Source organism: Anabrus simplex, chromosome 6 (genome assembly GCF_040414725.1).
Source record: "Anabrus simplex isolate iqAnaSimp1 chromosome 6, ASM4041472v1, whole genome shotgun sequence".
Taxonomy (NCBI): Eukaryota; Metazoa; Arthropoda; class Insecta; order Orthoptera; family Tettigoniidae; genus Anabrus; species Anabrus simplex.
The window spans coordinates 82,288,922-82,315,634 of NC_090270.1; positions in this window are offsets into that span (position 1 = coordinate 82,288,922).

Genomic DNA, 26,713 nt, shown 5'->3' on the forward strand with positions numbered 1-26,713 from the left:
CCCTTAATATGGGAGATACGAGGAAATGGTTTAGAAACAAACACGTAGAGGGATAAATGGGGCGTCTGATGGCGCAAACCGTTTCTTAATATCATAAACCGTTTAGGAGATATGAATCTCGAAGTGGAAGTCTGCACTTTTCAACGTGCTCATGCTTATCCGTCATCTATATATATAAAAGCAAGTCGGGCTGGAGCGATGTATATATAAATATTTAAAAATGAAAAAAGACGTGAATTAATGAGGCACTTCCAGAAATCTCAGAAATTTGAAACTTGGTACGAGGGAAACTGATGACCCCAGGATCCCTAGAAAAATCGGAAATTCTCAAAATTCCCTGAAGGGGGCACGCTGGGGGGCTCAAATTTTGGGCTCAGTATAAGAACACAGTCGTATAGTATATCCAAAACAATAACCTATAGGTTTCGTGGGCTTAAAAATTTTCGGGAATTTCCTCATTTTTATCCCCCATCCCCCCAAATCAAGATGGCGGCACAACCTGCGAGACGAGGTAGACAATTGAAATTTGGTGAAATTATAGCTTTTGAACCCTAACCGACGGGAAAATTCCAAGATGTTCAAATTTTTCACTTTTTACCCCCAAGGATATCGAAATATGGAGGCAATTTAAATGCCTGTGCAGACATTCCTTCTGAGCTATTTTTTGGCTAAACGGTAAGTCGTATCACAAAACGGATGGCACAATGTTGCTTCAATACGGAGTGATCTACAACTTTGGTCCTGTGACATTTTGTCGTATCTCTCTCCCTTTTACGTTAAATTTGTCCGTATTTCTGGATTGTTCGTAAATTTGGTGATTTTTACAAGTATATTTTATTGTTTGACACACTTATAACAATGATAGGATCATCACGTTGTGTGCGCACATTGGCACGATTAAGGGACATATGTGTACCAAATTTCATGATTCTAGCTTATACATAAGTAGGCAGAATGTAATGTAAAATGTTAAAAATGCACCCAAATTTCACCCTATTCAAATTTTGAACGAAATTTACCCCCTTAATATGGGAGATACGAGGAAATGGTTTAGAAACAAACACGTAGAGGGATAAATGGGGCGTCTGATGGCGCAAACCGTTTCTTAATATCATAAACCGTTTAGGAGATATGAATCTCGAAGTGGAAGTCTGCACTTTTCAACGTGCTCATGCTTATCCGTCATCTATATATATAAAAGCAAGTCGGGCTGGAGCGATGTATATATAAATATTTAAAAATGAAAAAAGACGTGAATTAATGAGGCACTTCCAGAAATCTCAGAAATTTGAAACTTGGTACGAGGGAAACTGATGACCCCAGGATCCCTAGAAAAATCGGAAATTCTCAAAATTCCCTGAAGGGGGCACGCTGGGGGGCTCAAATTTTGGGCTCAGTATAAGAACACAGTCGTATAGTATATCCAAAACAATAACCTATAGGTTTCGTGGGCTTAAAAATTTTCGGGAATTTCCTCATTTTTATCCCCCATCCCCCCAAATCAAGATGGCGGCACAACCTGCGAGACGAGGTAGACAATTGAAATTTGGTGAAATTATAGCTTTTGAACCCTAACCGACGGGAAAATTCCAAGATGTTCAAATTTTTCACTTTTTACCCCCAAGGATATCGAAATATGGAGGCAATTTTAATGACTGTGCAGACATTCCTTCTGAGCTATTTTTTGGCTAAACGGTAAGTCGTATCACAAAACGGATGGCACAATGTCCCTTCAATTCGGAGTGATCTACAACTTTGGTCCTGTAACATTTTGTCGTATCTCTCTCCCTTATACGTTAAATTTGGCCGTATTTCTGGATTGTTCGTAAATTTGGAGATTTTTACAAGTATATTTTATTGTTTGACACACTTATAACAATGATAGGATCATCACGTTGTGTGCGCACATTGGCATGATTAAGGGACATATGTGTTCCAAATTTCATGATTCTAGCTTATACATAAGTAGGCAGAATGTAATGTAAAATGTTAAAAATGCACCCAAATTTCACCCTATTCAAAATTTGAACGAAATTTACCCCCTTAATATAGGAGATACGAGGAAATGGTTTAGAAACAAACACGTAGAGGGATAAATGGGGCGTCTGATGGCGCAAACCGTTTCTTAATATCATAAACCGTTTAGGAGATATGAATCTCGAAGTGGAAGTCTGCACTTTTCAACGTGCTCATGCTTATCCGTCATCTATCTATATATATAAAAGCAAGTCGGGCTGGAGCGATGTATATATAAATATTTAAAAATGAAAAAAGACGTGAATTAATGAGGCACTTCCAGAAATCTCAGAAATTTGAAACTTGGTACGAGGGAAACTGATGACCCCAGGATCCCTAGAAAAATCGGAAATTCTCAAAATTCCCTGAAGGGGGCACGCTGGGGGGGCTCAAATTTTGGGCTCAGTATAAGAACACAGTCGTATAGTATATCCAAAACAATAACCTATAGGTTTCGTGGGCTTAAAAATTTTCGGGAATTTCCTCATTTTTATCCCCAGTCCCCCCAAATCAAGATGGCGGCACAATCTGCGAGACGAGGTAGACAATTGAAATTTGGTGAAATTATAGCTTTTGAACCCTAACCGACGGCAAATTCCAACATGTTCAAATTTTTCACTTTTTACCCCCATGGATATCGAAATATGGAGGCAATTTTAATGACTGTGCAGACATTCCTTCTGAGCTATTTTTTGGCTAAACGGTAAGTCGTATCACAAAACGGATGGCACAATGTTGCTTCAATACGGAGTGATCTACAACTTTGGTCCTGTGACATTTTGTCGTATCTCTCTCCCTTTTACGTTAAATTTGTCCGTATTTCTGGATTGTTCGTAAATTTGGTGATTTTTACAAGTATATTTTATTGTTTGACACACTTATAACAATGATAGGATCATCACGTTGTGTGCGCACATTGGCACGATTAAGGGACATATGTGTACCAAATTTCATGATTCTAGCTTATACATAAGTAGGCAGAATGTAATGTAAAATGTTAAAAATGCACCCAAATTTCACCCTATTCAAACTTTGAACGAAATTTACCCCCTTAATATGGGAGATACGAGGAAATGGTTTAGAAACAAATACGTAGAGGGATAAATGGGGCGTCTGATGGCGCAAACCGTTTCTTAATATCATAAACCGTTTAGGAGATATGAATCTCGAAGTGGAAGTCTGCACTTTTCAACGTGCTCATGCTTATCCGTCATCTATATATATAAAAGCAAGTCGGGCTGGAGCGATGTATATATAAATATTTAAAAATGAAAAAAGACGTGAATTAATGAGGCACTTCCAGAAATCTCAGAAATTTGAAACTTGGTACGAGGGAAACTGATGACCCCAGGATCCCTAGAAAAATCGGAAATTCTCAAAATTCCCTGAAGGGGGCACGCTGGGGGGCTCAAATTTTGGGCTCAGTATAAGAACACAGTCGTATAGTATATCCAAGGAATAACCTATAGGTTTCGTGGGCTTAAAAAGTTTCGGGAATTTCCTCATTTTTATCCCCCATCCCCCCAAATCAAGATGGCGGCACAACCTGCGAGACGAGGTAGACAATTGAAATTTGGTGAAATTATAGCTTTTGAACCCTAACCGACGGGAAAATTCCAAGATGTTCAAATTTTTCACTTTTTACCCCCAAGGATATCGAAATATGGAGGCAATTTTAATGACTGTGCAGACATTCCTTCTGAGCTATTTTTTGGCTAAACGGTAAGTCGTATCACAAAACGGATGGCACAATGTCGCTTCAATTCGGAGTGATCTACAACTTTGGTCCTGTAACATTTTGTCGTATCTCTCTCCCTTATACGTTAAATTTGGCCGTATTTCTGGATTGTTCGTAAATTTGGAGATTTTTACAAGTATATTTTATTGTTTGACACACTTATAACAATGATAGGATCAGCACGTTGTGTGCGCACATTGGCATGATTAAGGGACATATGTGTTCCAAATTTCATGATTCTAGCTTATACATTAGTAGGCAGAATGTAATGTAAAATGTTAAAAATGCACCCAAATTTCACCCTATTCAAAATTTGAACGAAATTTACCCCCTTAATATGGGAGATACGAGGAAATGGTTTAGAAACAAACACGTAGAGGGATAAATGGGGCGTCTGATGGCGCAAACCGTTTCTTAATATCATAAACCGTTTAGGAGATATGAATCTCGAAGTGGAAGTCTGCACTTTTCAACGTGCTCATGCTTATCCGTCATCTATATATATAAAAGCAAGTCGGGCTGGAGCGATGTATATATAAATATTTAAAAATGAAAAAAGACGTGAATTAATGAGGCACTTCCAGAAATCTCAGAAATTTGAAACTTGGTACGAGGGAAACTGATGACCCCAGGATCCCTAGAAAAATCGGAAATTCTCAAAATTCCCTGAAGGGGGCACGCTGGGGGGCTCAAATTTTGGGCTCAGTATAAGAACACAGTCGTATAGTATATCCAAAACAATAACCTATAGGTTTCGTGGGCTTAAAAATTTTCGGGAATTTCCTCATTTTTATCCCCCATCCCCCCAAATCAAGATGGCGGCACAACCTGCGAGACGAGGTAGACAATTGAAATTTGGTGAAATTATAGCTTTTGAACCCTAACCGACGGGAAAATTCCAAGATGTTCAAATTTTTCACTTTTTACCCCCAAGGATATCGAAATATGGAGGCAATTTTAATGACTGTGCAGACATTCCTTCTGAGCTATTTTTTGGCTAAACGGTAAGTCGTATCACAAAACGGATGGCACAATGTCCCTTCAATTCGGAGTGATCTACAACTTTGGTCCTGTAACATTTTGTCGTATCTCTCTCCCTTATACGTTAAATTTGGCCGTATTTCTGGATTGTTCGTAAATTTGGAGATTTTTACAAGTATATTTTATTGTTTGACACACTTATAACAATGATAGGATCATCACGTTGTGTGCGCACATTGGCATGATTAAGGGACATATGTGTTCCAAATTTCATGATTCTAGCTTATACATAAGTAGGCAGAATGTAATGTAAAATGTTAAAAATGCACCCAAATTTCACCCTATTCAAAATTTGAACGAAATTTACCCCCTTAATATAGGAGATACGAGGAAATGGTTTAGAAACAAACACGTAGAGGGATAAATGGGGCGTCTGATGGCGCAAACCGTTTCTTAATATCATAAACCGTTTAGGAGATATGAATCTCGAAGTGGAAGTCTGCACTTTTCAACGTGCTCATGCTTATCCGTCATCTATCTATATATATAAAAGCAAGTCGGGCTGGAGCGATGTATATATAAATATTTAAAAATGAAAAAAGACGTGAATTAATGAGGCACTTCCAGAAATCTCAGAAATTTGAAACTTGGTACGAGGGAAACTGATGACCCCAGGATCCCTAGAAAAATCGGAAATTCTCAAAATTCCCTGAAGGGGGCACGCTGGGGGGGCTCAAATTTTGGGCTCAGTATAAGAACACAGTCGTATAGTATATCCAAAACAATAACCTATAGGTTTCGTGGGCTTAAAAATTTTCGGGAATTTCCTCATTTTTATCCCCAGTCCCCCCAAATCAAGATGGCGGCACAATCTGCGAGACGAGGTAGACAATTGAAATTTGGTGAAATTATAGCTTTTGAACCCTAACCGACGGCAAATTCCAACATGTTCAAATTTTTCACTTTTTACCCCCATGGATATCGAAATATGGAGGCAATTTTAATGACTGTGCAGACATTCCTTCTGAGCTATTTTTTGGCTAAACGGTAAGTCGTATCACAAAACGGATGGCACAATGTTGCTTCAATACGGAGTGATCTACAACTTTGGTCCTGTGACATTTTGTCGTATCTCTCTCCCTTTTACGTTAAATTTGTCCGTATTTCTGGATTGTTCGTAAATTTGGTGATTTTTACAAGTATATTTTATTGTTTGACACACTTATAACAATGATAGGATCATCACGTTGTGTGCGCACATTGGCACGATTAAGGGACATATGTGTACCAAATTTCATGATTCTAGCTTATACATAAGTAGGCAGAATGTAATGTAAAATGTTAAAAATGCACCCAAATTTCACCCTATTCAAAATTTGAACGAAATTTACCCCCTTAATATGGGAGATACGAGGAAATGGTTTAGAAACAAATACGTAGAGGGATAAATGGGGCGTCTGATGGCGCAAACCGTTTCTTAATATCATAAACCGTTTAGGAGATATGAATCTCGAAGTGGAAGTCTGCACTTTTCAACGTGCTCATGCTTATCCGTCATCTATATATATAAAAGCAAGTCGGGCTGGAGCGATGTATATATAAATATTTAAAAATGAAAAAAGACGTGAATTAATGAGGCACTTCCAGAAATCTCAGAAATTTGAAACTTGGTACGAGGGAAACTGATGACCCCAGGATCCCTAGAAAAATCGGAAATTCTCAAAATTCCCTGAAGGGGGCACGCTGGGGGGCTCAAATTTTGGGCTCAGTATAAGAACACAGTCGTATAGTATATCCAAAGAATAACCTATAGGTTTCGTGGGCTTAAAAAGTTTCGGGAATTTCCTCATTTTTATCCCCCATCCCCCCAAATCAAGATGGCGGCACAACCTGCGAGACGAGGTAGACAATTGAAATTTGGTGAAATTATAGCTTTTGAACCCTAACCGACGGGAAAATTCCAAGATGTTCAAATTTTTCACTTTTTACCCCCAAGGATATCGAAATATGGAGGCAATTTTAATGACTGTGCAGACATTCCTTCTGAGCTATTTTTTGGCTAAACGGTAAGTCGTATCACAAAACGGATGGCACAATGTCGCTTCAATTCGGAGTGATCTACAACTTTGGTCCTGTAACATTTTGTCGTATCTCTCTCCCTTATACGTTAAATTTGGCCGTATTTCTGGATTGTTCGTAAATTTGGAGATTTTTACAAGTATATTTTATTGTTTGACACACTTATAACAATGATAGGATCAGCACGTTGTGTGCGCACATTGGCATGATTAAGGGACATATGTGTTCCAAATTTCATGATTCTAGCTTATACATTAGTAGGCAGAATGTAATGTAAAATGTTAAAAATGCACCCAAATTTCACCCTATTCAAAATTTGAACGAAATTTACCCCCTTAATATGGGAGATACGAGGAAATGGTTTAGAAACAAACACGTAGAGGGATAAATGGGGCGTCTGATGGCGCAAACCGTTTCTTAATATCATAAACCGTTTAGGAGATATGAATCTCGAAGTGGAAGTCTGCACTTTTCAACGTGCTCATGCTTATCCGTCATCTATCTATATATATAAAAGCAAGTCGGGCTGGAGCGATGTATATATAAATATTTAAAAATGAAAAAAGACGTGAATTAATGAGGCACTTCCAGAAATCTCAGAAATTTGAAACTTGGTACGAGGGAAACTGATGACCCCAGGATCCCTAGAAAAATCGGAAATTCTCAAAATTCCCTGAAGGGGGCACGCTGGGGGGGCTCAAATTTTGGGCTCAGTATAAGAACACAGTCGTATAGTATATCCAAAACAATAACCTATAGGTTTCGTGGGCTTAAAAATTTTCGGGAATTTCCTCATTTTTATCCCCCATCCCCCCAAATCAAGATGGCGGCACAACCTGCGAGACGAGGTAGACAATTGAAATTTGGTGAAATTATAGCTTTTGAACCCTAACCGACGGCAAATTCCAACATGTTCAAATTTTTCACTTTTTACCCCCATGGATATCGAAATATGGAGGCAATTTTAATGACTGTGCAGACATTCCTTCTGAGCTATTTTTTGGCTAAACGGTAAGTCGTATCACAAAACGGATGGCACAATGTCCCTTCGATTCGGAGTGATCTACAACTTTGGTCCTGTGACATTTTGTCGTATCTCTCTCCCTTATACGTTAAATTTGGCCGTATTTCTGGATTGTTCGTAAATTTGGTGACTTTTACAAGTATATTTTATTGTTTGACACACTTATAACAATGATAGGATCATCACGTTGTGTGCGCACATTGGCACGATTAAGGGACATATGTGTACCAAATTTCATGATTCTAGCTTATACATAAGTAGGCAGAATGTAATGTAAAATGTTAAAAATGCACCCAAATTTCACCCTATTCAAAATTTGAACGAAATTTACCCCCTTAATATGGGAGATACGAGGAAATGGTTTAGAAACAAATACGTAGAGGGATAAATGGGGCGTCTGATGGCGCAAACCGTTTCTTAATATCATAAACCGTTTAGGAGATATGAATCTCGAAGTGGAAGTCTGCACTTTTCAACGTGCTCATGCTTATCCGTCATCTATATATATAAAAGCAAGTCGGGCTGGAGCGATGTATATATAAATATTTAAAAATGAAAAAAGACGTGAATTAATGAGGCACTTCCAGAAATCTCAGAAATTTGAAACTTGGTACGAGGGAAACTGATGACCCCAGGATCCCTAGAAAAATCGGAAATTCTCAAAATTCCCTGAAGGGGGCACGCTGGGGGGGGCTCCAATTTTGGGCTCAGTATAAGAACACAGTCGTATAGTATATCCAAAACGATAACCTATAGGTTTCGTGGGCTTAAAAATTTGAAATTTTACAGATGTAAAAATTGGTATTTAGAATCTTCCTTAAAAATAAGAAAACACGTATTTTTTTGTTCTCAGAAAATCCCAATAGGAAGGGTGAAAAAGGGTGAAAATGGGGAAAAGTGGGTTGAATGCCTTTAATCAGGATACCGGTGCTTATATCTCAGAAACTGAAGATATTACAGACCTGAAAATTGGTACTTTTGATCTCCTTTAAAAATAAAGAAACACGTCTTTTTTTTTTTGGAAAATCCAATTAATGGGATGATGAAAAGGGGGTGAATTTTTAAAATGTGTGAATCTATATCTCCAAACTTTTAAAGTTTGCAGATGTAAAAATTGGTATTTAGAATCTTCATTAAGAATAAAGAAACATGTATTTTTTGTTTTCGGAAAATCGCAATAGGAGGAGTGAAAAGGGGTGAAAAAGGGGTTGAATGCCTTTAATGAGGCTACTTATATCTCAGAAACTGAAGATATTACAGACCTCAAAATTGGTGTTTGGGATCTCCTTTAAAAATAAAGAAACACGAATTTTTTTGTTTGTGGAAAATCCAATAAGGGGGTGAAAAGGGGGGTAATATTTTAAAATAAGTGTATCTATATCTCAAAACTTTTATTGGTTATAGATGTGAAAATTGGTATTTAGTAACTCCTTTAAAAATAAAGAAACATGTATATTTTGTTTTCGGAAAATCCTAATGGGAAGGGTGGAAAAAGTTAAAAAATGGGTCGAATGCCTTTCATGAGTCTACAGTACTTATATTTCAGAACCTGAAGATATTGCAGACCTGAAAATTGGTGTTTGGGATCTTCTTTAAAAATAAAGAAACACGTATTTTTTTGTTTGTGGAAAATCCAATTAATGGGGGGGGGTGAAAAGGGGGTGATTTTTTAAAATGAGTGTATCTATATCTCAAAACTTTTAAAGTTTATAGATGTAAAAATTGGTATTTAGAATCTCCTTTAATAATAAAGAAACACATATTATTTTGTTTTCGGAAAATCCCAATAGGAAGGGTGGAAAAGGGTGAATAATGGGTTGAATGCCTTTATTGAGGCTACTTATATTTCAGAACCTGAAGATATTACAGACCTGAACATTTGTATTTTGGATCTACTTTAAAAGTAAAGAAACACGTATTTTTCGTTTTTTGAAAATCCAAATAATGGGGGGTGAAAAGGGGGATGAATTTTTTAAAATGAGTGGTCTACAACTTAAAACTTTAAAATTTACAGATGTAAAAATTGGTAGTTAGAATTTCCTCTAAAAATAAAGGAACACGTATTTTTTTGTTTCCTGTAAATTCTAATAGGAGGGGTGTAAAAGGGTGAAAAATGGGTTGAATGCCTTTAATGAGGATACATATATCTCAGAAACGAAGGATCTTACAGAACTGAAAATTTGTATATGGGATCTCCTTTAAAAATAAAGAAACGCGTTTTTTAGTTTTTGGAAAATCCAATTAATGGCGGTTAAACAGGAGTGACAAATTGGGGTGAATTTTTTGAAAGACTGTATCTACAGATAATCTTGGAAACGTAAAATGTTACAGACGTAAAAAGTGGGTGTTTGGAATCTCCTGTAAATGTAAAGAAACAGAGGTGATTTGTTTTTGGAAACTCCACTTAAGGGGAACTCAAAAGGGGTGAAATTTTAAAATGAGAATTTTTACAGTATATCTAAAAAAACTTAACATGTTACAGAAGTGAAAAATGGTATTTTTTATCTCTATTAAACATAAAGAAAGGTGTATTTTTTGTTTTCGGAAATACCACTTGGGTGGAGGGGGGGTTAAAGTGACTGAAAATGGTGTTGAATTCTTTTAATTAGGCTACTGATATCTCAAAAATGAAGATGTTACAGACGTGAAATTTGATATTTGCAATCTGCTTTAAAAGTAAAGAAACACGTATTCTCGGAAAATCCAATGAAGGGTTTAGGGGGGGGGGGGTGAAAGAATTGAAAAATTAATTGACTTAATTGTATGAGAATACATACATCTAATAAAAACTAAAGTTGTTACAGACGTGAAAATTCGTATTTGGATCTCCTTTAAAAACAAAGAAAAACGCGTTTTGGGGGGAAACCATCTTGGAGGGCGGGAGTGTAAAGGAGTTGAATTCCTTTCATGAGGACACATAAATCAAAAACTGAAGAAGTTAGAGTCGTGATAATTGGTATTTAGAAGATCCTTTACTATTAAAGAAACAAGTATTTTTTGCGGGAAAATTCACTTAGAGGGGTGGGGGTGGGGAGGGGAGTAGTGTGAAATGAAGTGAAGAAAGTAAATTATTTTTATGGGGATACTTATATCTCAAATCTGAAGGTAATAGACGTGAACATTGGTGTTTGGAATCTCCCTTAAACATATAGAAACAAGCCTTCTTTTAATTTTTTTTTTGGGGGGGGGTAAATAAACTTAACGGCGGTAGGCTGTAGAAGGAGGTGAGACCAATTGATTTTACTGTTATTAATGTACTTATAAAGATCCTCTGTTGCTCAGGCAGCAGCGCGCCGGCCTCTCCCAGCTGGGTTCCGTGGTTCAAATCCCGGTCACTCCATGTGACATTCGTGCTGGACAAAACGGAGGCGGGACAGGTTTTTCTCCGAATACTCCGGTTTTCCCTGTCATCAGCCATTCCAGCAACATAATAATAATAATAATAATAATAATAATAATGTTCCGGACCGTCATCAAATGTGCGGACCGTGCTGGAAACGGCTACTGGACGGGTAATGACTAAGAATGCAGTCCGGCCGCCGGTTCAGTGCCGCCAAGGCACCCAATATAACACCACGCCGGATCTCCTGAAGGATTTTATCCATATTAAAAATGATTATAGGAAATGATGGCAAAGATTTACGTACCCAACTAACCGGGAGGAATACCTGAGCCTAGCTCTGGAAGTACGAACTCGATTGCTGGAAAGGAAGATTGAAAAATGGGAGGAAACGTGCCGTAAAATAAGAGAAAACGAGTCAGATCTCGAATTTCGGCGGATTATATATCCAAAACAATAAGCATTCAATTATAAATTTCAGTATAATACCGTAGCGAAGCACGGGTATCTTGCTAGTACAGTATAAGCATAAATAACAATGTCGATCACTACACCAAGTGTCGAAATGTGTACTCTTATATCAAGACTAGCAGGTTAAATTGTTATTTCATTATTATGTAGCGTAATTCATTCATAACCACCAATAAGACATTTCTTAATGCGTGTTACATCATACTATACTGTGTACAAAAAGAAATAGCAAATATTGCACGTACGAGTTTGCCGCACTTGTATACAAACGACTCATTCTAGTGAGTATGTCCAGCACACTCCAGTGACGTCATCGCGGAACCGATCACTCGCATGAGACATTGAGTGCGGTCTCGGGATCGTAAGAACCGATTCTAGCGATTCCAGACGTCGTTCGCGCACATCACTAGCTGCTACAGGTACCTGTACGCTAACTTCCAGTAGACATGATAGTTTTTATATGTCCGACTCGTTGGCTGATTGGTCAGCGTACTAGCCTTCGGTTCAGAGGGTGCCGGGCTCGATTCCCAACCGGGACGGGGAATTTAACCTTCATTGGTTAATTCCAATGGCTAGGGGGGCTGGGTGTTTGTGCTGTCCCCAACATCCCTGCAACTCACACACCACACATAACACTATCCTCCACCACAATAACACGCAGTTACCTACACATGGCAGAAGCCGCCCGCCCTCATCGGAGGGTCTGCCTTACAAGGGCTGCACTCGGCTAGAAATAGCCACGTTAAATTAGGTATATTATTATTATTATTATTATTATTATTATTATTATTATTATTTAAAAACGGCCATTTTCCCGTTAATTAAGCCAATGGCGCAAACCAACGAATTCATATTTATTTTTTACATAAATCAACCCTTCCAAAGTTGTGAGTGACCTCCACGGCCATATATATGAATGTGCAGAATCAGTTGCCTGGACTTTTAGACTTTCGACGGCGTAATCCAACCGATGTCCATCGAGGAGAAACGAGCACGCCTTCGCTACTTCTGCGAGGCAGACCCAGCGTACAAGTTTCCTGGGTAGCAAAGAGGAGCATTTAATGAACTTACCTAAGAGTACCGAAAGAGAAATAATGAGCTACGGCGAGAACTTCTTAACGGGAGCGGTGAATGATATCGTCGTCGCGTCTGGGATAATCACTATGTAATAATTAGAGCGCGGAATTTTAGGCAGTAATAGGCTGGAATGTAAACTTACTGAAGAGAAAAACAAGTATTCGCTAGTCCGCTCCTTCTTGGTGTTGCATTTGCTCTGTCAGTCAGTGTATATTACTGAAACTTGGAAGACAGGGACTTACCTGCAAAAGTTCTACGTTAAAATATTTCACACAGTGGTGTTATTTTTTCTTGCCAGCACAACCACAATATGCTCTTTAAAGTGTTGAGGTTTGTTAGTAGGCCTATAAGTGGTTCGATATTTGTCAATTCCCACTGTCGGCAGCCCTGAAAATGGTTTTCCGTGGTTTCCCATTTTCACACCAGGCAAATGCTGGGGCTGTACCTTAATTAAGGCCACGGCCGTTTCCTTCCCACTCCTAGCCCTTTCCTGTCCCATCGTCGCCGTAAGACCTATCTGTGTCGGTGCGACGTAAAACAACTAGCAAAAAAAAAAATATTTGTCAACTGAATGGCTAAGTCAGTAAGCAAGCTCGTAACTTTACGTGAGTGTTGATATCATGATTGTAACAAGGATCCTCCCTTTTTACACATAATCGTAAACGTAAAGGCGTGTTTTTCCATTTCAATTAACTCTCTTGTATTGGCTGAGTTCAGTCTGGCTCCTTGACTCAATGGTCAACGTAATGGCCTTCAACTCAGGGGACCGCAGGTTAGATTCAATTCCTCTAGCTCGGGGGCTGGGGTTTGTGTTCATCTCAATTATCTTCATATACATACAGTAAAACACAACACACTACCACCACAGAAACACCAATAGTAAACAGAAATCTCCGCAAAGGGTTGGCGTCAAGATAGGCATCCGGCCGTAAAACTGGGCCTGAGCCATTCAAAGTGACGACCCAGGTAAATGTGAAAGAAGAATAAATAATAATAATAATGTTATTGGCTTTACGTCTCATTAATTACTTTTTCGTTTTTGGAGACGCCGAGGTGCCGGAATTTAGTCCCGCAGTAGTTAAATCTATCGACACGAGGCTGAGGTATTTGAGCACCTTTAAATACCACCGGACTGAGCCAGGTTCGAACCTGCCAAGTTAGGATCAGAAGGCCAGCGCCTCAACCGTCTGAGCCACTCAGCCGGCCAGGAATAAGGGAAGACTGCCATGATCTTTGAGTGGAGCCAGTAATTAGACCACCCGGCTAGCACGCCCCAAAGGAGCTGAAGTGGTGGAGATTATTATTTTAACTTCCACCTGGTCGAGACATTTCTCGTAACGTCGTTGGTCGAGGGTGAGCGCCGCGCTCACTTTTAGGTATTCTTCACTTTTACCCCCCCCCCTTTGGAAATAAAAAATCTACAGCCTATTTCCAGTCATTCGAACGGGTCAGGAATGCAGTGAATGAAGCCCCCATCTAGTGGCGATGATAGGAATTGTGCCGGCTGCCGAAGTCTATCGCACACCTCTGGGGCAATGATTAATGACTGACAGATGAAACGAAATTATATTGGAGACTGTAACTGGAATGAAATATGACAGGGAAAACCGGAGTACCCGGAGAAAAACCTGTCCCGCCTGCGCTTTGCCCAGCACAAATTTCACATGGAGTGACCGGGATTCGAACCACGGAAGCCAGCGGTGAGAAGCCGGTGCGCTGCCAACTGATCCTGAAGGCACTTTAGTGACTTTTAATGAACATTATTATATATTATTGTAGCTCACTGCTTTTTCATAAGTTTGGTATATCTAATATAATGTTGAGACGTTACTGAAAATGCTCTTAACTTACATATATCTGTCTGTTAGGTCATCAGCCCAGAGGCTGGTTGGATCCCCAAATAGCATCACCAAAGGCTATGCAGTCATAGGAAAACCACAAAAACCAATGGCAGTACCAAGATGAGGCGTACTAGGCAAGATGAGGAGTGAGGTAGTTTGCCATTGCTTTCCTCACTGGGCCAGACAGTTCTATTGTAGCACAGCTAACCCTATGAGCAACACCTTTCATGACACTCAGACACACTGGTTGTGCTCTGAATGTCATTAATCAGCACCACCCATACCCCGGCAGCTTCCGTATTGTCACAGCCATGGATGAGACTGGGACTTCGTTGGAAGCTACACTTTACTCTGGCCTGTGAACACTGAATGTTTGGCGCAACTTAAACATGCATGTTATAAAACAGCTTTGGTCAAAGGATCATCATCATGCGTCTCTTCAAACAGCCACTATCTAATCTTCTCGTCCTAGGCCATCGCTCACCACCGAATTTTCAAGAATGAACAGTAAAACACAGAATTCTGGACAATAATTTAGTGTAAAAAATATAGTAACACCGCAGGACAAGGCTAAGAGCAGCGCTCTTCCTTACTGTATTGTTGAAAAACAATGTCTTGCTGACACCAAAGTCAACATTGCCTCACAACAATGCCATTACTCATCTCCTGAATCCCTAACAGTCAGCTACACAGTGATTCAAAAGTTTACCAGCATTTAATTTCATACTATGGAGAATAATATCAGATGAGCGCTGCGCTCAACCCCTCGACCAACGAAAGCTTGCGGAAAGTGCAAATTGATGATGATGATGATGATGATGATGATGATGATGATGATTGTTGAGGGGCCTGACATCTAGGTCATCGGCCCCTAATGGTACGAAATGAGACGAAATGCAATGACAATTTAAAAGTACAATATTCATCCACTGACCAGAATTCAAAACGTGATGATGAAAAATGAATTCATGAATATGAATTTAAAACAATCAGTGGATCAGACGGCTCGCCTTCCCAGAAACTATATGACTGACCAAGGGAACGCTTCCAAAGCACAATCCTGAATCGATGATGCTTGTTGTCTAAAGGGGTTCAGTATCCATGTCAACGGTCCCTCATAATGGTACTTATTGCTAGTAAAGTAGAACCATGGCATTTCTCAAGTTGCCGTACTAATCAAAGGTAGCGTAAACTGACGGTGTTCCAAACATTATGGTACTACTCACAAGTATCGTACGTTGTACAGGTAACGTAGACCTATGGTGTTTCTCACATATAGGCGCCACTCGTAGGCAACGCAAACACATAGTGCACCACACATACGTGTACTAGGACTCGTACTATCCTGTGGTATTCCTCACATACTGAGTACAAAACACAGGCAACGCAGACCAACAGTGTCGCTCATATAGTGGTACCAGTCACAGACAACGCCCAGACTCGTAATGTTTCTCACTTAATGGTACAGGCAACGTAAGCCCGTGATGTTCCGAATATAGTGGTATTAATCACAGGTACTGGAAACCCACAGTGAACCACCCTCTGCTGCTAGTAATCACAAACCTATTGCGTAACTAACATAGTGGTACTACTAGCAAGTAAAGGCAACCCATGGCTTTCCCCGCGTGATTGTACTAATCACAAGCAGTTTCATGGTTCTAATTCAATCATCCCTTGGTCGCTTCTTTTAGTCACCTCCTACGTCAGGCAGGGGATGTCGTGTGTGTATTCAACCACCCCCACCCACAGGGAGTAATCCTCGAATAGTGAAAGTATTAGCAAAATAATGGGAGGGACCACGAAGGACGTGAAAATTAGATACTTCTTAGGCCTCGCGGAGCTATTTTGGGGATCGCAAGAGTTTACGAAATGTAGCCGGATAGGAAAGATGAAAGGGAGAAGCCTGGCACAAATATGAGGCACAAATGCCCCTAATAACAGGCAGAGAGAACCGTAGGTGTATTCTGTGCCTGAAAGTAAGGGATGGTATAAGTAAGTTGAAGCACTGTTGGCACCCCAATTTTGAGAGCTGTGGTAGCGAGAAGTATCAATTTTTCTTTATTCAATGATCCTGACCCAATCAGCTTTCCATTGCTAATTCAGTGCGCGCTTTTAACATCCACTGACTTCACCCCCACCGCCGTCTTTCTCTTGTTCTTCCTCTTCTCATCAGCCTGCTTTCTACTTGTAATGCTCTGGAAGAGAAAGAGAAGAGATCTACGTTCGTTTTGTGACGCCAGCTAGTACAGAGTGAGAAGGAATATCTACCGAGAAATCTCATGAATACACAGCTACTCCCTGGAGTGCAACCCGGAAGACAGGATCGAAGTTCAACACAGGCGGAAACGTGCTAGCTGTTCCTTCTCCATGATAAACAGTTTGATGCAATGTAACATCTGCTCTCTGCTGTGCACGTTTTTCTGACGCTCAAAGTAAATAAAAGACGCTCTTCAACGTACTGCTTGACTGGCAGGTGGAAAAGGTTCATCCTCCTCTAACACTAACTTTCTTCACTTATTTGCATCACATGTTCATGAACAATCTTGCCAGTCAAATTTGACAAAGTTATTAAATCTAACACGCAATACTACTCTGGTGAAATACTTTTCAAATCTGAGCTATAATAGCCATGAAAGTCTATAGAAGGGGTCTCCAAATAGCCATACTTTGAGGCCCGCGAGTGCTTTTAAAAGAAATATTTTAAGAAATCTGAAGAAAATTTACAAAATATATTTCATAGTTCGTTCAAAAATGTATTAATTTTATACCTTTTATAGACCGAAATCAGAACTAAATCATTCTTTAACATTATTTCCCCTGTTTTTAAGTATTCACTCTGTCTAAATAGAAAATGAGCCCTTACAAATGCCAGTGCTATGTCTCAACAATTATAAAAATGGCTATGGGATCCATACCAAATCTTAAACTCCAAGACACCGTACTGTGGATATTTTATGCAACGTAGTATGCAGTGAAAACCAAGAAATATTTTAACTGCCATTGGTGTAAGAAGCTGTTTCAGTTCTTTGTTATTCTCTCATTGGTAGTACTGGCTGTTAGACAGAGAAGTACTCCTTGAAGTACCTTGCTGGGATTTTAGGCTCTTACAAGTCTTGTTTCATTGTTTCCTTCACACTGCTCCCACTAAGTTGTCCTTATTTAAGTTTCGTTTCAATTACAATATTAATTTCAGTTTCTCCTTAGGTATTGTTTTCGTTTTCGTCATTTGTCAAATATTAATTCAAATGAACTGACATTTTTGCGTCCTATTCTTCCAAATGCAATTATTGTCCTGTATGCAATAGTCTTTATTTTAAATATCATTCTTTTATGCAATTGTAAAATGAAGTTTTAACCAGTTAAAATTAATAAAACCTCGTTTTAATTAAACTATGCTTATTATTCCATGCAGGTACTTCTGTTCTTTTAGAAGAATTTTACGAAAGTGTCTATATTATAAAAGAGTGGCCCGCGATCATGCATAAGCTTTCCAATGTGGCCCTCGATCTCTTACAAATTGGACACCCCTGGTCTACAATATATTCCATGACCAATTGACTTTATTGTTAGCCTTGGTGATAAATCTGGTAGCATATTTTAGTTCTCAGAGGTTCCTACTTCTTTCTTCTCACCAGATGCTCTTGGGCCTTGAATAATTGCATTTTCTACCTGGAACCCCATAAAATCGACAAATTGAATTCTTAAATTCTATCTGTCTAGGAACTGAGTAGTTCAGACGGTAGAGCGCTGGACCTCTGAGACCAACTTGGCAGATTCGATCCCGGCTCAGTCCGGCGGTATTTGAAGGTGCTGAAATACGTCAGCCTCATGCCAGCAGATTTACTGGCACATGAAAGTACTACTGCGGGACTAAACGTCGACGTCTCCCGAAACAGCAGTAATAGTGGGTTGGACGTAAACATAATAAATTATTATTATTATTATTATTATTATTATTATTATTATTATTATTATTATTATTATTATTATTATTATTATTATTATTATTATTATTATTATTATTATTATTATTGTACAAGTTGCATTACGTCGCACTGACACAGATAGGTCTTAGGGCGACGATGGGACAGGAAAGGGCTAGAAGTGGTAAAGAAGCGACCGTGGCTTTGATTAAGGTTTCAGCCCCGGCATTTGGCTGGTGTGAAGATGGGAAACCACAGAAAATCGTTTTCAGGCCTGCCGGCAGTGGGAATCGAACCCACTATTTCCAGGATATTGGATACTGGCCGCACTTAAGAGACTGCAGCCATCGTATTATTATTATTATTATTATTATTATTATTATTATTATTATTATCCGACTCATTGGATGAATGGTCAGCGTTGAAGCCTTCGGTTCAGAGAGTCCCGGGTTTGATTCCCGGCCGGGTCGGGGATTTTAATCACGTTTGATTAATTCTTCTGTTTCGGGGACTGAGTGTTCGTGTTCGTCCCAACTCTTCCCTCTTCATCTTCAGACACCGCACTACATTACCAACCACCACAGAAACACGCAATAGTGATTATATCCCTCGATATATGGTTGGCGTCAGAAAGGGCATCCGGCTGTAAAACGGGCCAATTTCACATGTGTGACACAGTTCGCACCCGCGACCCCACAGTTGTGGGAAGAGCGATACAAGATGGTGATGATAATGATGATGATGATTATTATTATTATTATTATTATTATTATTATTATTATTATTATTATTATTATTATTATTATTATTATTATTATTTTGCTAGTTGCTTTAATTCGCACCGACAGAGATAGTTTTATGGCGACGAAAGATTATTATTATTATTATTATTATTATTATTATTATTATTATTATTATTATTATTATGATTATTATTATTATTATTATTATTATTATTGGAATGATCTCGGTTTCCCCTGTCGTTTCTTGTTTTGACAGGTTGAGTAGCCCAGACGGTAGAATGCTGGCCTTCTGAATTCAAGTTCTCGGGTTCAAGATTCCGCTCAGTCCGTATTTTTAAATTGTCTAAAGTAGTAGTAGATTTACTGACAAATAAAACAGCTCCTGCAGGACAAAATTTCGGACACCTCAGTGTCTCCGAAAACCGCACTAGTTAAATCCGCAGCCTGTATCCAGTTATTGAACCGGGTCAGGAATGGGATGAATGAAGACCTCATCTAGCGGCGAGGATAGGAATTGTGCCGGCTGCCGAAGCCTGTCACATTCCTCTGGGGCAAAGATTAATGAATGACAGACGAACTGAAATGATATTGGACAGTGTTGCTGGAATGAAATATAACGGGGAAAACCGGAGTACCCGGAGAAAAACCTGTCCCGCCTCCGCTTTGTCCAGCACAAATCTCACATGGAGTGACCGGAAATTGAACCACGGAACCCAGCGATTATAGAAGTGTTCGCTGCCGCCTGGGCCACGGGGGCACATTATTATTATTATTATTATTATTATTATTAGAATGAGCCTAGTTTTCTATGTCTTTTCTTGGTTTGGTAGGTTGAATAACTCAGATGTTAGAATGCCGGCCTTATGAATTCAAGTTGGCGGGTTCGAAATCTCGGTTCAGTTCGTATTTTGAAATTTCCTATAATAATACCACTACATTAAGCTGGGATCGAACCGGCGAATTTACGTTCAGAAGGCCGGCACTATAGCCTATGACCCAATCAACCTAACACTTCCAACATATATGCAAGTTATTAGGTCGTTTAGAGTGCATGTCAACGTGCGTAAAGTACAGAGCAAAATGACCAACCGGACAGCGATGGGAACCGAATGCAGACCCTTCAGATTTCGCATCCGATACTCTACAATTCAGCTACCTCGCCATTTTTGTCCTTTTGCCAGGTATCTGGGCTAAACGTCTGTCCGTACTGCCAACACTATAGTAGCCTAGAGTGCAGTAGTCAACCGCTGTGTGGGCCATTCGAATGGAATATTTAGCTTTCATGACCACATTGTTATTTCAAATAGACCGATTACTTGGGTCATAAAGTAGAGTTCCTTTGATTTACAGTTGCTACTCACGTGACTAATATCGGTTATTTAGTAAATTTATACGTCTATTTAATTGAAGGCATGATTATCAGTAAGCAGCACTAATTCTGTATTTGCCTACCGAAAGTTGGAATGGTAATACTGTAATATCCTCACGCGAATGTATCTGGGCTTAAACGTTTTACATCAGCTATTTTGTAATGCGTCCGCCTCTGAGGTGTAGTGATTAGTGTGATTAGCTGCCACCGCTGGAGGCGCGGGTTCGATTACCGACTCTGCCACGAAATTTGAAAACTGGTACGAGGACTGGAACGGGGTCCTTTCAGCCTCGGGAGGTCAACTGAGTAGAGGAGGGTTCGATTCCCACCTCAGCAATCCTCGAAGTGGTTTTCCGTCATTTCCCACTTCTTCTCCAGACAAATGATGAGATGGTACCTAACTTAAGGCCACTTCCTTCCCTCTTTCTTTCCAATCCCTTCCAAACTTCCCATCCCCCACAAGGCCCCTGTTCAGAATAGCAGGTAAGGTCGCCTGGGCAAGGTACTGGTCCTCCTTCACAGTTGTATCCCAGACCAGACTTCTCACGCTCCACGACACTGTCCTTGAGGCGGTAGAGGTGGGATTCTTCGTTGAGTCCGGGGCGAGGGAACCAACCCTTGACAGTAAACGGATTAAATAAATAAATGTATAAATAATAATAAATGTTGTAATGTTATAATTTATTTATTTTTTCTCTGTGCAGAAGCCTGTGAAATATTAGCTTGCTGTGTAATTTTCCCAACATACAACCGTGAAGTTCGCTCATTCACGAATTTCCTGAAGCGTTTAATTTGTTAATACTATGCCTCTGCCCGGCACCATAGTTAAATGTTTAGCACGCTGGCCTTTGGTCCCAGGAGTACCGAGTTCGATTCCCGTCAGGGTCGGAAATTTTAACCATCATTGGTTAATTTCGAAAGACCTGCACCTGGCGAGTCGAACTTGTCCTTGGACACTCCCGGCACTAAAAGCCATACGCCATTTCATTTCACTGTGTCTTTGTTGGCAAGACCTAGTGTTTACGGTGCATCATGTCTTCTGGTATGGGCTAGAGCAATTTTGTTACTTTCATTGATCTGTCTGTCTTATCCTTGGCCTAACCAATATGAAAGTGACTGAGATATGAGCGATGCTATAATGCCATTCTTCACGGAGCCAGTCCCTGCTATGAATGGTGTGTTGCTCATAGGGTCGGTTGGTGCGTGCATTTCAGTAGGCTTGGCTGACTTATACGTAGGTCCAGTCATAAGTCATGGCAACTATTTTTCCTCGCGAACAGGCGACACCACGGAAAATCTAAGATATGCATTTGGAAACGTACGGCATGTACTTGCGTATTATGCCACTAGATGATGTATGTAAACAACAGTGTGGGTCTAAGCATGCCCCCAAGTTCAGTAGGTGAGTGAGAGCGTCACAAAATGGAAGTCAACAAGCAGAAGCAACGATCGTATATTAAAATAGAAGTTCTCCGCGGCAGAAATGCACGCCAATGCCATGCAGAGCTGCGGGAAGCATTAGGTGTGCATGCCATGCCCTATAGAACAGTGGCGAGGTGGGTGGAGACGTTCAAACATGCAGAGAATGGTATTTAGCGCCTGCCCCACCGCTGGCAACGCACAGTGGAAACGTTGGGTGATTATTTCGAAGGTCTGTAACCAGTGGAGACCTGTCCTTTGTACGCAGTCATTTGTATTTGCTGTCTATACCATAATAAAACAACGTTTACCAATGGCCTGTGTTCTGTCACTTTCCTTCGAGAATCCCCTGAAGTCAGAATTTGTCTTCAGGCACTATGCATAAGGGCATGCCCTATTTGTCCAAAGGCGTATCTTAGGTTTTCCGTGTTGTCTCCTGTTCGCGAGAAAAAAAAATTAGTTGCCATGACTTATGACTCGACCCTCGCATATAATAGCAACTTCTGGCTCAGTGAGGAAAGCAACAGGAACTACCTCACTTCTCATTTTCCTAGTACACATCTTCAGTGATGCCTAGGCCATTTGTGACAGCAAATGGTGGAGCTTTTGAGGATCCAATCAGCCTTCGAGCTGAGAACTGAACATACATACATACATACATACATACATACATACATACATACATACATACGGAATACACACACATAGCTAATGGTTAGCACAGTGGCCTTTGGTTCAAAGGGCCCTAAGTTTGATTCCCGGCCATGTCGGGATTTTTAATTAGGTTTGGTTCATTCCGCTAGGTCGGGGTCTGGGTGTTTGTGATCGCCGTAACCCATTTTTTACTTGCACACAAAGTATTACACTATAAACCTCCTCAGAAACACGCAATGGTGAATATATCCATTGAAATAACATTGGCGTCAGGAGGGAAAATCGACCGTAAAACTAGGTTTAATCCACATTTGTGCCAATCCTAGATAACTGGGAAAAGCCCAGAAAAGGATAAGAAGAATAAGAAGAATTTCGACGAAGTGTAAGACAATTCTTGTACATCCTGTGCGGGGCATGGCCCTGGCTGAACTCCACGCCCTCATTTTCCCCTGCCCGACCTCCGACCAACATGAGATGGACTTTTTTGTAGAGCCAGTAAACTCCCGAGGCACGAGGGAGTACTCAGCACGATACATTCCCTCACGCTGAATACTGAATGGTGTTCAACGAGTTTGAATCTAAATCTAACTTCCTGGAAAATTCAATATATCGTAAACCAGATCTAACCGAAATTAACTTAGCTGCACCTAAGCCAGCTGTATGACACAGATAGTTAGCCATTCACCCCACACTGTGCCCAAGGTGGCATGGGAAATACCTCCATTTGCATTCAAGGGGATGCTTTCCTGAAATAATAATAATAATAATAATAATAATAATAATAATAATAATAATAATAATAATAATAATAATAATAATTGTACCGGGCGGTACACCTCCACGCCGCAAATTCAAATTTTGCGCCAGTTGAAACCTCTCTACAGGAGAAACTCTGAACTTTAAAAGCTGTATTAAATCAAAGGTCTCTTGGAAGATGTCACTACTGTAAATTTTGAAGTGTTCTGAAGTATGTCTATTTCGATTTGTGTTTGTTTGCTCTGTAGCAAGAAGTGTGGACTTTCTCTTCTAGATGGCACTACTTAAGAACTACAATTATGCACCCTAGTGCGAAGTGAAGGAACTGTTTTTTTGAAGAAATTTGGTATTCATAAGTTTGTTCTTAGTTAAATTTATTTCATTCATTTTTTGGGTTGGCGGTATAACCCTTCTCTTTCCGCCAGTTTTGAATTTAACCAATCAGTAATTTCTGTAATTAATTTTCCACCAATCCTAGATTTCTTCTTCAGTTTTGACTTGTAATCTTTAGCCGACCAATAAAAGTTTGTGGGCGGGTTGTTATCATTCATGAAAAGTCTCGAATTTTCCACGAGGGTATAAAAACTGCTGATTTTCTTGTCTCCGGGCCACTTCAGTAACATCTCTCTTAGTGTGTGATTATGTAGCAGGGGGCGGGAAGCGCCTCTTTCTTCGGGCAGCAGTTCATCAACAAGGTAATGGCCTGTTAACATCTTCATTTCTTGCTAGCTCAGCAGTTTTAACCCGCGGGGGAAGGTTCGAATCCTTTTTAATGTAAACATTTCTATATTCATGTAACTTAACCGCAATTTGGGATAGAGAGTGCTTAACCCTCTCGAGCTCCCACTCATGTTGTTTTGAGGTGACTACGTTTTCATACCCGATTTCCTTCTCTTCTTAGTGTAATAAATTCTTCTTCTACGAGTCACCTCCCTAGTATGGGATTAGCCCCTGTATAACTGGCCGAGTGCCACCTAGGCTTTAAGAAGTTTCATGTAGGAGTGCAAGCTACGCCTCCAGTCAATTTGGTTTTTTGGGCCATTTAATTAACCCAGAGTTTGCTTTCTTCATGTGAAGGCTCTGTAGGTTGGGTACAAGATACCCCTGTTTCACTGTATATTTGCCTTAAGGGCAGTTAGGAATGAAGTTTGTTGAAGCCTTTGATGGGCTTGTAAAATTGAGAGCGGGTCTGCTCTTTTCCTCTTAACATTGTAATTAGGAGCAAGTGCTCCTCGTACTTAGGGGTTTTCTGCCCTTTAGCTATTGTGGTGGTGAGCTGTGAACTCAGAAATTAATCTTGGGGCTCGAAGCCCATATTTTGTAACAATTGTAATTTCTTAACTTGTTTTCCTGCTACTTGGTACCTGTTACTCTGTTGTTGTTATCTGTTGATTTTGAAAAGAAAATATAACCTTTGTTAAAGTTGTAAATTAACTTTAATTTTGTAAGTTGAGACCTATTCCCGCCCGCACCTTCTTTCACCTCTAACTACCACGGATAACTCCGTAATAATAATAATAATAGTAATCATAATAATAATAATAATAATAATAATAATAATAATATAATATCAACAATGCTCCCTGTTGATGGACTTCGCAATAAAATCTAAATTAGTGAATATCTCCATCACTGTAGACTGCAGCTCGCGCTGTATAAGTTATGAGATATAAAAGAATTGCAGTTACATCTTCTATAATTTTTGTTATGTACACTATTTAGATAGAATGAATATTTCCGGAGATTTTTGGAAGTTGCTGAAGTAAGTCATTTATCGTGAATAACTTCATTATCGTTCTTCATGCGGTAAAGACGCATGTAACATAAAACGTCGTTAATTTTATTTTCTACGATTAATTATTGTTCTGCAGTATTTCTCGATAGGACTCGTATTAATGGATTTGAGAATTTTTCTTTTTTTCTTTTTTTCTTTCTTTGCAATTGGCTTTACGTCGCACCGACACAGATAGGTCTTATGGTGACGATGGGATATGAAATGGCTAGGAATTGGAAGAAAGTGGCCGTGGCCTTAATTAAGGTACAGCTCCAGCAATTGCCTGGTGTGAAAATGGTAAACCACAGAAAACCGTCTTCAGGGCTGCCGACAGTGGGATACGAACCCACTATCTCCCGAATGCAATTTCACAGCTCCGCGCCCCTAACCGCACGGGCAACTCAGTCGTTGAATTTATCTTCAGACATTCGGCTAAACTACTATTTTCGCCAGTTTGAATTTAAAAAATGTATTGCCTAGATTGTACTTATTTTTGCTCTGCTCTTAAATACCACTTTTCATTAAAGTCTGTTCAGCGACATACATGCATATATTATAATATAATATATAATATAATATAATGTATGTATATTATACAGTATCAGGAAACGCCCACCCGCAATGACTAGCTTTAAGCTCACGAAGAATATTGTTTGTAGGGTCGTATGCAGTATACTAATTGGAGCGAGTACAAAGGGATTTTTCGTAATGAACATGAATTCAGATTAACTAGCTGTTTATTCTCAATTATGTCTGATGAATATCACCTGTACAATTGATGTTCCTGTTGGCTTCTCCTGCGAAGGTACACGAACACTACATGACACGTTCACAACGTCACCATCACCATAAATTATGGGAACCATAAATTTCTAACAGCAACCACCACCCTCTATGGGCACCATGACATTCTACCACCAATCACCATCCGCCATGGGCATCATGAAGTTCAATGTGATAAATCGTAGTGTGACTTATCTCGTAATCCCTCATCAGAAGATCCGTTGTTGAAAAGTAATTCGTCACACAAAATGATGATCAAAATGAACACCAAACTACAGTGTACAGTCTGTGGTTCGATGTTAAATTTACACTTTCATCACTAGTCTCTTTCAGGGAGTCCACAAGCGAAATTATCAAATAACAGTTTTCAAGCAGGGTATAGCTGTTCACCAAAATATTTACAAATGCGGGTGAACTACGTTGATACATGACATTTAACGAAAGTTTATTCAACGCTTCACCCTTCGCCAAGCCTGAATTACGAATGTGTGAAGTCTTTCAATGTTACTGTACAAATTATTCTAACACTCTGCGTAGTTTAAATGTAAACTTAATAAGTCACTAGTGGTAGAAATGAACACAAGTCCCTTAAACGTTCATGCCACAAAAATATATACGAATCCCTCAAATGTTTGCGACACAAAAATAAATAAAAGACTCGTGTTGTCTGGGCAAATGATTTAATACTTGATGTAAGTTAAATATTTACGCTGCAGGAATAAAAT